This window comes from Cricetulus griseus, chromosome 4 (genome assembly GCF_003668045.3).
Source record: "Cricetulus griseus strain 17A/GY chromosome 4, alternate assembly CriGri-PICRH-1.0, whole genome shotgun sequence".
Taxonomy (NCBI): domain Eukaryota; kingdom Metazoa; phylum Chordata; class Mammalia; order Rodentia; family Cricetidae; genus Cricetulus; species Cricetulus griseus.
In genome coordinates, this window is record NC_048597.1 from 68,675,389 (window position 1) to 68,687,777 (window position 12,389).

The following is a 12,389-nucleotide window of genomic DNA, read 5'->3' on the forward strand; positions in this document are numbered from 1 at the left end:
GATTTCCTCTGTGTCTGTTGTTATGACCCCCTTTTCATTCCTGATTTTATTAATTTGCATGTTCACTCTTTGTTGTTTGATAAGTTTGGATAAAGGTTTGTCTATCTTGTTGATTTTCTCAAAGAACCAACTCTTCCTTATATTGATTCTCTGTATTGTACTCCTAGTTTCCATTTTATTGATTTCAGGCCTAAATTTGATTATTTCCTGGCCTCTGCTCCTCCAGGGTGTACTGGCCTCTTTGTTTTTTAAAGCTTTCAGTTGTGCTGTTAATTCTCTAGTGTGATTATTCTCCTGTTTCTTCATGTGGGCATTTAGGGCTATGAACTTTCCTCTTAGCACTGCTTTCAAAGTGTCCCATAAGTTTGGATATGTTGTGCCCGCATTTTCATTGAATTCTAGAAAATCTTCAATTTCTTTTTTTATTTCTTGCTGGACTCAGGAATTGCGAAATTGGGTGTCACTTAATTTCCATGAGTTCGTAGGTTTTCTGTAATTTGTGTTGTTGTTGAATTCTAATTTTAAAGCATTATGGTCTGATAAGATACAGGGGTTATTTCAATTTTTTTGTACCTGTTGAGGTTTGCTATGTTGCCAAGTATGTGGTCAATTTTAGAGAAGGTTCCATGTGGCGCTGAGAAGAAGTTTTGTATTTGGATGGAATGTTCTATAGATATCTGTTAATTCAATTGTGCCACAACTTCTATTAGTTCCTTTGTTTCTTTGTTAAGTTTCTGTCTGGTGTTCCTGTCCAGTGGTGAGAGTGGAGTGTTGAAGTCTCCCACTATAAGTGTGTGCAGTTTTATGTGTGATTTGAGTTTTAGTAATGTTTCTTTTACAAATGTGGATGCCTTTGTATTTGGTGCATAAATGTTCAGAATTGAGACTTCATCCTGATGGATTTCTCTTGTGATGAGTAGGAAGTGACCTCCTTCATCTCTTTTGATTGATTTTAGTTTAAAGTCCAATTTGTTGGATATTAGGATTGCTACCCCCGATTGTTTCTTGGGTCCATTTGATTGGAAAATGTTTCCTCAACCTTTAATTATTAGGTACCATCTGCTTTGAAGTTGAGGTGTGTTTCTTGTATGCAGCAGAAGGAAGGACTCTGTCTTCTTATCCATTCTGCTAATCTGTGTCTTTTTAAAGGCGAGTTAAGACCATTAATGTTGATGGATATTAATGACCATTGATTGTTCATTCTTGTTTGTTTTTAATTTGGTGATGGTGGCGAGATTATGTGTGGGATTCTATCCCTTTTTCCTTTTGGCTGTTGGTAAAGTGGGGTTATCTATTGCCTATATTTTTCTGGTTGTAGTGAACTTCCTTGGGTTGCAGTTTTCCTTCCAGAACTTTCTGTAGGGCTGGATTGGTGGGTTGTTTGAATCTGGTTTTGTTATGGAATATCTTGTTTTCTCCATCTATATTGATTGAAAGCTTTGCTGGGTATAGTAGTCTGGGATGGCATCCATGGTCTCTTAGTGTAGGTAGAATATCTATCCAGGACTTTCTGGCTTTCAGAGTTTCCAAGGAAAAGTCAGGTGTGATTCTGATAGATTTGCCTTTATAGGTTACTTGAACTTTTTCCTTTGCTGCTCTAAATATTTTCTCTTTATTCTGTATGTTTAGTGTTTTGATTATTATGTGGCCAGGAGAACTTTTTTTTGGTTTAGTCTATTTGGTGTTCTGTAGGCTTCTTGTATTTTCATTGGCATGTCTTTCTTTAGGTTCGGAAAGTTTTCTTCTATGATTTTGTTGAATATGTTTTCTGTGCCTTTGAGTTGGATTTCTTTACCTTCTTCTATACCTATTATTCTTAGGTTTGGCCTTTTCACGGTATCCCATATTTTCTGGATATTTTGTGTTAGGGATTTGTTGGACTTAAGATTTGCTTTGGTTGATGAGTCTATTTCCACTACTCTTAAGATTCTCTCTTCCATCTGTAGTTCCTGATCATTTACCCAGCTTTTCTTTTTCCAGCATTACCTCAGATTGTGCTTTCTTTATTGTCTCTATTTCAGTTTTTAGGTCTTGAACTGTTTCCTTGAGAGATTTGTTGATATCTTGTATTTTTTGGTTTGTTTTTTCTTCCATTTCTTTAAGGGATTTTCTCATGTCCTCTTTGTGGTCCTCTTTTAGGTCCTCTATCATTTTCCCACAATAAACTTTCCTCTTGTTTTTACATCAACTGGACTGGACATTGAGTTTTTGGGGGAAACCGTCCGATGTGTAGAGGCTCCTTAATCTGAGGGTCTTTCAGTCACTAGAGGTTAGGTGCCTGCCTCGTGGCAAGGAACCAATCAGAAGTTAGCTGGTGGTGGTATGCTTTATGGCTCTGGGTGTGCTTTACGAACAAGTGCACAGCAATGACGCACAGAGCATGGCAACCACCCTGGGAGGGCCTATGGGCCATAACAACCAGTTGGCCAATCAACACAGGGCAAGCCCTCCAAGCCTGGAGGCACACCAATCCTGAGCCTGTGCATACCCCTAGACACTCCCCTTACGCTACCCTACAAGATCTCTCTGTAGCCGGGTTTGAGCTGTCTTTGCTAGCCATCTGCCATGGTGGGTGGGTGAAAGACCCCAGCTAACATGGGGTTAGCTCGTTAAACAACAATAAAGCCTCATGAAATTTGCATCAAGCTTTCGAATCTGCCTGGTGACTGGGGTAACCGTGGTCCTGGGCTAAGACTCTGGAAGCCTGAGTTTTCCGGGGGTCTAACAACTTAATTCATCAAAGTCCATACAGTTCTGGGAAAGTCTTGCTTTTGTCTTCTGTGGTTTTGCTTATGGCTAACTGTTCTTGTTAACTGAAGTATGTGTGGGGGACCAAAATATTTCCATTATGAAATATTTTGAGGCCCAGCCTCCAGCTTCAGTAAACAGGAGCGTAGGAAAGCTCCGGCCCACTATTGTATTGTTAATGCCAGTAAGGCTACTATTTTTTACCATGGCCTCAGGGTAATATGCCTCCTAATTTGCATCTCTATGCTCCTAAGCATCACAATAGGCCTGCACCTGGGGGGGGAGGAGGGGCTAGGTGTGTGAGTAACATGTGAGGACGGAGGGTTAGGAGCCAGCTAGCAGAGAGGAGAAGAGAAGGAAAGAAATGGTCTCCTTGCAGCTATGGCAGGATGGTTAAGAAATAGTAGTAAAGATAGAAAATAAAGAAAAGACTCTAGTTTTACAACATGGAACTGAGAGCTCTTTAAAGATGACAAGATGCCTGTGTTTGGTCTTTATCACCGATGGGTTGCTAGGAGTTTCCAGGTCCATGCACCCCCACTCAGGCCGAACCTCATGGGTTAAGGCTGAGACATGCCGGGTCACGACAAGTATGTCAACGAAGAACATGGTTTTTGTGCTTAAAAGCTCATCCTGAGAAAGGCTCAACTACACTGGGACTCTGACCACCCAGTATAGTCGTCCGCCAGCTAATAAAGACTTTCTGTTAGCTTAAACTCTTGTCTAAGTAGTCTTCTCTTGTGGAAACCCCACACAACACTCTCCATAACAAGCAAAAGTGTCACCCCCAAGCAATCAGATCCTTGACGATTAAATAAACTGAAACACACAAACAAAACTAAAACACTTTGAATTTGAATGGCAATTTAAAATAAAAGGGGCAAAGTTACTTAGACATCCCCTCTTAGGTTTTGTTTGTTTGGGTGGTCCTCCCACCCCAAGCTCTTAAAAGAGTTTCCAAGGAGGTAAAAAACAAACAAAACCATCAGGGATGCTCATAGCAGGAACTTTCATCCAAAGTTTTGGGGTTGAATCCAGAGGGTGGGGTGTGAGTTGTATAAACCTTGGCTAGGGAGAGAGGACCAGTGTTCCCAGTTGTTTTGGGCTGTACTCAGGAATCTTCCTCAAGAACACCTGGAGTAATGAGGAAGGCAGGCATTCTACCCATCCAGTCTCAGGGCCAGAGCAGGCATTAAGAGATTATTAGGAATGACTTTAATGTCAAATTGCCATAAATTAGAATCACCCAAGCAGGGAATTCCATGCTTAATCATGACTGGGAGTGTTAGACCCCCGAAAACTCAAGTATCCGGGGTCCCAGGCCACGTTCTCGGTCACCCCAATCACCAGGCGGATTCGAGAGCTTGCTGCAAACTGCACGAGGCTTTATTGTAATTTAACGAGCTAACCCCATGTTAGCTCGGGTCTTTCACCCACCCGCCATGGCGGATGGGCAAAAAGACGGCTCCTAGGGGCTCCCGAAAGATCTTATAGGGCAGCGTAAGGGGAGTGTCTAGGGGTACGCACAGGCTCACGATTGGTGTGCCTCCAGGCTTGGAGGGCTTGCCCTGTGTTGATTGGTCAACTGGTTGTTATGGCCCATAGGCCCTCCCAGGGTTGCTATGCTTTGTGCGTCATTGCTGTGCGCTTGTCAGTAAAGCACATCCAGGGTCATAAAGCATAGCGCCACCAGCTAACTTCTGATTGGTTCCTTGTCACAAGGCAGGCATCTGACTTTCTAGTGACTAACTTCTGATGGGTTCCTTGTCAGGAGACAGGCATCTGACCTCTAAGTGACCAAGGCAGGTTTATGGCAAGCACGTGTTCGGCTGTTATGGCTGCCGAAAGGGAAGCTGGTCCCTTCAGGAGCAGCAGAGATAAAAACTATGGCGGGAGGAGGGTTTTCTCACCTTCGCTAACATGGCTTTCCTTACGTTGCCAAATGGATTTGCTGTTGATTCTTTCGCAGATAGCAGAACCAGTGTTTCCAAGCTTTCCTCACAGAAACACCTTCCCTGCTCTCCAGAAAGGGTCCCTGCTTCTGTCCTCAGAGTGAGACTGCTGAGGTCCAAGCTCGTGGACTGAGGAACCATTGGTTGTCGTGAGAGAGAGCCATGGTGGGATTTCGAGCCTAGCTAAGTGTGAGTCTGCTCTTGTTATTGCCTTAAAGCTAATGAGCTAAGTTCTTCCTATTTGTGTCCTCTAGACTCAGGGCTGCCCTAGTTCATTGCCAAGGCCCTATGGCTTGTTTTTTTTTTTTTTTTTGTCCTTAGGATCATCACCAACTTGTGCTCTGTCTTGCTGCTGTGACGGCCTAAAGAGTTAGGATAAGTCAGATCCTGAGAACCTTAAAAAAGAGGCTAATGTTTTATGACAATATTCTCTGGCCTCAATACAGGCTGACTGTTGGAAAAGTTGGGACAAAGGAAATATTAACCTGCAATACCATCCAACAGCTCAACTTATTTCATAGAAACCAAGGGAAATGATCTAATATATTATATATGACCGAATGCCATATATACAGACTTTTATGGCTGTCTAGCAGGAGAGGGGAAAACACAAGCTCTATAGAGCATACTGACGACAAATCTCATGTATCCATCCACCTATCTCCTGCACTCTCCCTAGGGAAATACCTGACTCTCAGGAATAGTTAGCACCCATGCTCCTGTTTAGCATGGACCTCACAGTGCAAGAAGCTCAAAGGCGGCTCCCTGGGTCCTCTCAAACTAAACAGGACAAGAGGGATCCACCTGTCTGTCTTGATTCTGTTTTCTTGTGCACTGCCATTCTGAGGGCTGACTCAGAAAGACATTATTATTTAGTTTTCATCTCTTCTGACCTTTTATTCAGATGTTAAAGCTCAAGCCCTCTTTTAAACTGTAACTAATGCATTGGACTCTCTCTCTCTCTCTCTCTCTCTCTCTCTCTCTCTCTCTCTCTCTCTCTGCTCCCCCTCCCCATGGGGACTTCCCAAACCCCAATTTTCTGCTCCATTTCATAACAGGTTCCTGTTTTATTCCTGTTCCTATTGCTTTCCCAAATTGGTAAAACAGTTTTGCTCCAGGACTGTTTTTTTTTTTTTTTTCTTAAATTCTTAAAAAGTTAAAAATCAGGCCAGGCAGTGGTGGCCCTTGACTTTAGTCCCAGTACTCAGGTGGCAGAGGCAGGAGGATCTTTGAGTTCAAGTCTAGCCTAGTCTACAGAGAGAGAGAGAGAGAGAGAGAGAGAGAGAGAGAGAGAGAGAGAGAGTTTTCCAGGACAGTCAGGGCTACACAAAGAAACCTTATTTTGAAAAACCAAGAAACCCCAAATCAAACGAAACCAACCAAACAAAACCCCCAAAACAAAAACCCACTTAACAGCCCAAATGACTATATGGACACAGATCTTTCAATAACACAGAAGCTTCAGGCTCCACATGCTTGACTACAGAACACTGCCTTCCCGATGTTAAACAAGAGATAGCCGAAGAACCCAGCCTTGACATGAGACACAGACTTAGAAAAGACAGCCTCAGAGCAGCAGGTGGACTCAGCTGGACCTCAGGGTAGCTCAGCTCCTAGAGCTGCCCCAGTCGGGAAGGACTGTGCTTGCCTGGGGGCTCTATTAAAAAAAAAAAAAGAAAGAAAAGAAAAGAAAAGAACTTTATCTCAAGTGAGCCTGCCTTCCCAGGAGTGGCTCCTAGAGGATCCCTGACCTGCCCATTCCATTAACCCTTAGGGAAGTAGACAAGGTCTTGTCTCCACCTAGTGGTAGGTTACATATGTACAGGATTTTGCTATGTACTCCAGGCTGGACTCAAACTTGTAATCCATCTGGTTCCTGATAAATTCTTTGACAGCCTTGACATATTCCAAGCAATAACTGAACATAATGTTGGGAATTCTTGGTGTGTGGCCTTGAACTATTTAAAGATAAGCTAACATCTGGATGAGGTCATATCTGTGGATGAAGAGTTTGAATGGGTAGACATGCTGAGCTCTGCAGTGCACAGTGACACTTGACTAATGAAGTAAATAAAGTCAAAGGACCAGGCGAGCTGATCACTTTGATGTTGAAGTTACTAGTATGAAAACTTTGACACATCTATCCCACAGAAGCACTTTCAGACTTTAAAACCAGGTATCGAAATTAAGTGTGTGTTTCTGCTATTCCACAATTCACATATGTCAAAATAAAGTGCATGTTTCTGCCATTCACTAAAGTGATATTCATAATCCACCACAATCCACCCAATTAACTTCATCTCGTACCATCAAGAGTTACAACTTACATCCTAAAAACAAGAGGATGTTGACTGTGTGAAGATGAGAAGAGAGAGTTGGTAGGCTGTGATTTGACCCCTACAGAAGCACCCCATAAAAAAAGAGAGACATATCTGACTGCAGAGAAAAACACAAGTCTGACCTTAGACTTGAGTTCTGTGGCTTCTATTCTTTCGTAATGAAAATGTAGTAATAGGCATATCTGTTAAGTAATTTCCCAGAAACACAAGATCAAGTGAGAAACAGTAAACGGGATTGGGCTAGGGGCAAACACAGGGCCAGAGGTGTAGCTGTAGACTACTTCATATTTCTAGGTACTATGTTGGAGTGGGTGCAATTGTTGAGAGCTTTCAGCTTGCCAACATGCATCCTGGTAGAATATTGCTCTTATGGAGACCTTTGAAGTTGTATTAAGTGCATTTTGTATTATGAGCTGGACATGCGCCTATGGGAACCACAGGAGGAATGCTGTTTGAATGTGAGATGTCCATCGTTGGCTCGTGTTTGAACACTTGGTACCCAGAGAGTAGTGCTCTTTGAGAAGATTGTGGAAACTTAGGGGGTGGGGTCTTGCTGGAGAAGTATGTCATCAATGGCAGGCTTTGAGGTTTTGTAGTCAGGCCCTACTTCCTGTTATCTGTCAGCATTCAGACTGCTAATGAAAGATGATGGCCTGTCCTCATGCTTCTGCTACCATGCCATCCTTACTGTGATGGACTGTAACACAGAACAAATCCTTTCCACCTTAAATTGCTGTTGTGAGCGTATTTTATCAAAGCAACAGAAAAGAAACTAATACAAGCCTACACAAAAGTATGTAGAATAGCCAGTACATAAACTAATAATAAAGTTATTTATTATCATTATTAAATGAATACTGTGCTATGTTCATGGTGTCTCTTCGCAGCAGTCAAAACCCTAAGACATACAGTAATGTCAAGGGGGAAACAATGGGAATAGATTTAATAAGAGAAGTTTAGTAAGGTTTCATAGAAAAAGGATAACAAGTCCCATTCAGAGATGACAGGAAATGAGTGTCTACATGGTGTCTCTTGGAGGGCATGGGTTTGAAAGACAGGGAGAGTGGCTGATTTAGCTTGGAAGGACAGTATCAGCCCTAGTTTTACCTTTTGCCCTTGCATTCATAGGCATTGTCTTGAAAGACCCGCGAAGAGGTACTTTCGTAGAAGGAGACCCGCACCCAGGAATCAGCGAGTCCACGAACTTGGATGCAAAAAGCAAGAGGCTTTATTAGTGGCTCGGGTACCCGGGGACTTAGCTTCTGTTAGGCCAAGCCCCGAGCCCCGGAAGGGGGGTCCTTATATAGGAGTAAAAGCACAGTACAGAAGCGAAAAGCATCAAATCAGCATTTTCTCAAGGTCTAGTAGTCAGGCGAAACGGCCTTTATCTTCTGCCGCGTCCAGATGGCTGACCTTGGGACGGAGCGATCCCCGTCAAGCGGGGCCGCGGGGGGGGGGGGGGGGCCGGGTCGGCGTCTCTCTGCTGCTGTTCTGGGCGGCGGGGGCGCGCGCGGCGGGGAAGTGGGGCGGCGGCTGTGGGGATCAGGGGTCGGGGAGTGCAGGGGAGGATGCATTCCCCGCACACTCCGCCAGCTGCCGACCGGAGGAGGAGGCAAACTTAAAAGAAAAAACTAAGGGGCGGGAGGGGGTCTTTCAGTCTGTACTGCTTCTCATCCCCCTGATCTTCTACCTTTATGCCTCACAGCTCTGTTAGGAAAGCCCAATATAAACCCAATGGCTGCTGTGAGAGAAGAGTTTGAATTATGAGGTCACACCTTTATTTTCAGTACAGAACACAAAAACTCAGAAGAGCAGCCAGATGCCTGCCTGTGGCTGACTGGAGGTATATGTGGACTTTTGCACTGTGGGAACTGGTTCTAAAAAGCCCGGGGGTTGGGGGCGGTTTGGTCAACAGGAATTATCCTCTGTTCCCTAAGGCAGGCACCCTTGGGAGTTTCCTGAATGGACTTGTTAGACCAGGTGTATGATTCCCTTACAATGAATCCATTGCTGCACTGGTTAGTTTTGTCATGCAAACTACAGTAACCTGGGAAGAGGGAGCTTCCTCCATCAGACTAGCCTGTAGGCATGTCTGTGGGGGCGTTTTCTTGATTAATGATTGATGTGGGAATGTGCAACCCAGTGTAGGTTGTGATACCCCTGGATAGGTGGTCCTGGGTGGTACAAGAAAGGAAGCTGAGAGAGCCCTGGAAAGCAAGCCAGTCTGTGGCATTTCTTCACAGTTCCTGCCTTGACTTTCTGTCCTAGTTCCCCTGATAACAGACTAAACATGTAAGCTAGATAAACCTATTCCTTCCCAATTTGCTTTTGGTCAATGTTTTATCACTGAAACAGAAAGCAAACTACGACTTCTTTGGTCTTCAAGTGACTGTGGTGGCTTCTTGACCAGTGTCAATGGCATTTTGGAATCTGTTTTGGCTGCCAGAAAATACAGAGGGAAATATGCAATCTGCTCTTGAAGTTCTTAGACTCATTCATAATTAGTTTATGAGTAAATTTAAATAGAAGCTCAAGAGCAATTTAATTAGTGTTTAAAAGAAAAGGAAAAAAACCAACCAAACAAAACTAAACCCAGGGCCAGCAAATTGTAAACTCCAGGAAGAGAAGAAAAAAGAACAATGCCATATAAGCTGGTCTGGCGGTCAGACACATGGCCAGCAAGCAGTCACATGTCTGGGAAGGAGGCTTCATAAAGAGCAAGAAAGCCTAAAATGTCAGGGAAAGCCAAAGCATTAAAGAAAGCATGCTTAGAAAAGAGATAGAAAATAAGAAAAGAGAAGTTTAAGTGGTGGAGTGCAGCCTACTGTCAAGAACCCCTACTGTCTGTCACATTAGCAGTGGTGGTGGTACACACCTGTAATTCCAGCACTCAGAGATGGAAACCTGAGTATCAGAAGCCCAAGGTCATGCTCTGCCCCAGTGGTAGTACACAGTTAGCTTCTGGGGTACATGAAACTCTGTCTCCCCCCAAAAATGTCCAATGGAGAGAAGACCTCTGGTTGGTTCTTCATTTGACTCTAGAATAAATCTTCTCTGGGGGATTAATAAATTCTTAGAAGTAAAATAAAAAGACATTAGATGGAAGACAGGAAGAAGTGAGATCAATGCCACTATTGTCATTTGACTTTCCGCTGAAGGCTTTTGGGTAGGTGAATATCTATTTTATAAAAGGAAGGTTGATGGGCATGGTGGCTCACACCTTTAGTCCCAGCACACAGGACGCAGAGGCAGTTGTATCACTGTGAGTTCAAGTCTAGCCTGCTCTACATAGAGAATTCCAGGCCAGCCAGAGATATATGGTAAGATCTTATCTATAATAAATAATCAGGGGAAGTAATGCTTATTGAGTGCCAGGCTCTTTCACATATGCCTTTTCTTTTTCTTTTTTATCCTTTTCTTTTCTTTCTTTCTCTTTTCCTCCTCCTCCTCCTCCTCCTCCTTCTCCTTTTTTTTTTTTTTTTTTTTTTTACAATTCTGAAAGTAGATTGTAGTACTCCCATCCTGACAAATGACAAAATTAAGAATAATGTTCCCAAGAGGTGGACTAAGGATTTGAACTGAGAACTTATTTCAAAGCCTGTGTTCTAGTCTAGTCATAATATCAGAGTGGAAGCTTTAATGACACCCATAAATATTTTTTTAAACATGGTGCTATGCTAATTAGTGCTGAGGGAAGATTATTGCTTTACTCCTTAGGGGAGGGACCATGGAGCCTCTTGAGATCCCTAATCTGCATAGCTCAGTATAATCATGAGAAATGTCTTTATTTTCCTGTTTATACTAGTTTAGTGGATTTGAGAGGGCCCTGGTTTGAGTCCACTGAGGCCCACAGGGACTCTCCTTTGGCTAATTCCCTGGATTGCTTGAACAAACCCTCCAGTGCTTATCTCAACTCTTCCCTGGAATACCTTAGCATAATGGCCCTCCACCAGACCTAGCCCAGTCTCTCTCCCTTTTCTGAGCACCTACAATATCATCTTTCTATTTTTTTTTTCAGCAGTTAGATGAGATCTGGCTTCAAATTGCTTTGTTCCAAATACTAATTTGTGCTTTGGTTGCTTGTTAAACATGTACTGAATAAAGTCTTTCCTAAGAACAACACTGTATCTTTTTTTTTTTTAAAAGATGGAAGATAACTTTGTATTTATTTACAGAAAACTTAGCAGAGAGTGTACATTTAACCCAGTTTAGTAGCAAGTTCTTTGGCCTTTGTCTTTTCCAGCTTGGCAAGTCGAGCCACAGATTTACGACCCAGGACATTGCCTCCCCAGTGGCGGCGGATCTCATCATATCTGTCGTTGTAATTGGTCTTAATAGCTTCCACCAGCTTAGCCAGAGCACCCTTGTCTTCCGAGTTAACCTGTGTGAAGGCAACGGTGGTGCATGTTTTCCTGTGGACCAGTCGTCCCAGCCTGGCTTTTCCCTTGATGATGCAATAGGGGACCCCCATTTACCGACACAGGGCAGACAAGAAGACCACCAGCTCAATGGGGTCTACATCGTGGGCGATTACCACCAGCTGAGCCTTCTTGTTCTCCACCAAGGTGGTGACTGTATTGACTCCTGCTCGAAGAACAGGTGGCCTCTTAGTTGGGACATCCCCTTTGGCAGCAGCCTTCTTCTCAACACGGGCCAACAGTCTTTGTTTCTTCTCCTGCTTTGTCTTTGGCCTGTACTTGTGGGCAAGCTTGAGCAGAGGGGTAGCTGTTTGCTGGTCGAGGGCCTGGGTGAACTGGTTAATGGCAGAAGGAACTTTAAGCCGCTTAAAAGGATGGCCCTTTGCCGCTGCAGCCGAATGTATCGGGGCCATTTGACGAAGCGTGTGAGGTCTCGTTTGGGCTGGATGTCCTGCACAATGCCGAAGTTCTTAGGCCTCTTCTCAAAGGGTTCACCACCTTCTTGGCCTCCTGTTTCTTCACGACAGCAGGGGCAGGGGCTGGGGCCACCTTCTTCCCCTCGGCCTTCTTTCTCTTGGGCATCTTGCTCGGCTGGAGAAGAGAGAGAGCCAACACTGTATCTTACTTACAGGTAGAAATTACAACTAATACTGCTTTGTGTCCCGGTAGTTTACATTAGCCACTCAGAACCAGATCAAGAGTTATTTATTTAGTGGCATGCAGAAGATGTTCTGAGTCTCCAGGTTTCTTTATCTAAAGCAGAGTGGTAATTGTAACAGTCCCTTTGCTTATTCTCAAATTGGAATAAGTCTATAACTTGAAATGGTTCAGAATAAATTGATAACTATAGCAAAAAGGATTCTGGATTTGAAATTGCTTCATTGGTTTGCTTCATGAACTAGCAGAAGCATGACAAGGAATATTTTGTTGCT

The 12,389-nt window shown here is 43.6% G+C and overlaps 1 pseudogene; it reads right to left on the minus strand.

Moving 5' to 3' along the window:
• Nucleotides 1-11,237: 11,237 nt before the first annotated feature.
• LOC100758213 lies at nt 11,238-12,045 on the minus strand (annotated as a pseudogene).
• Nucleotides 12,046-12,389: the final 344 nt, after the last annotated feature.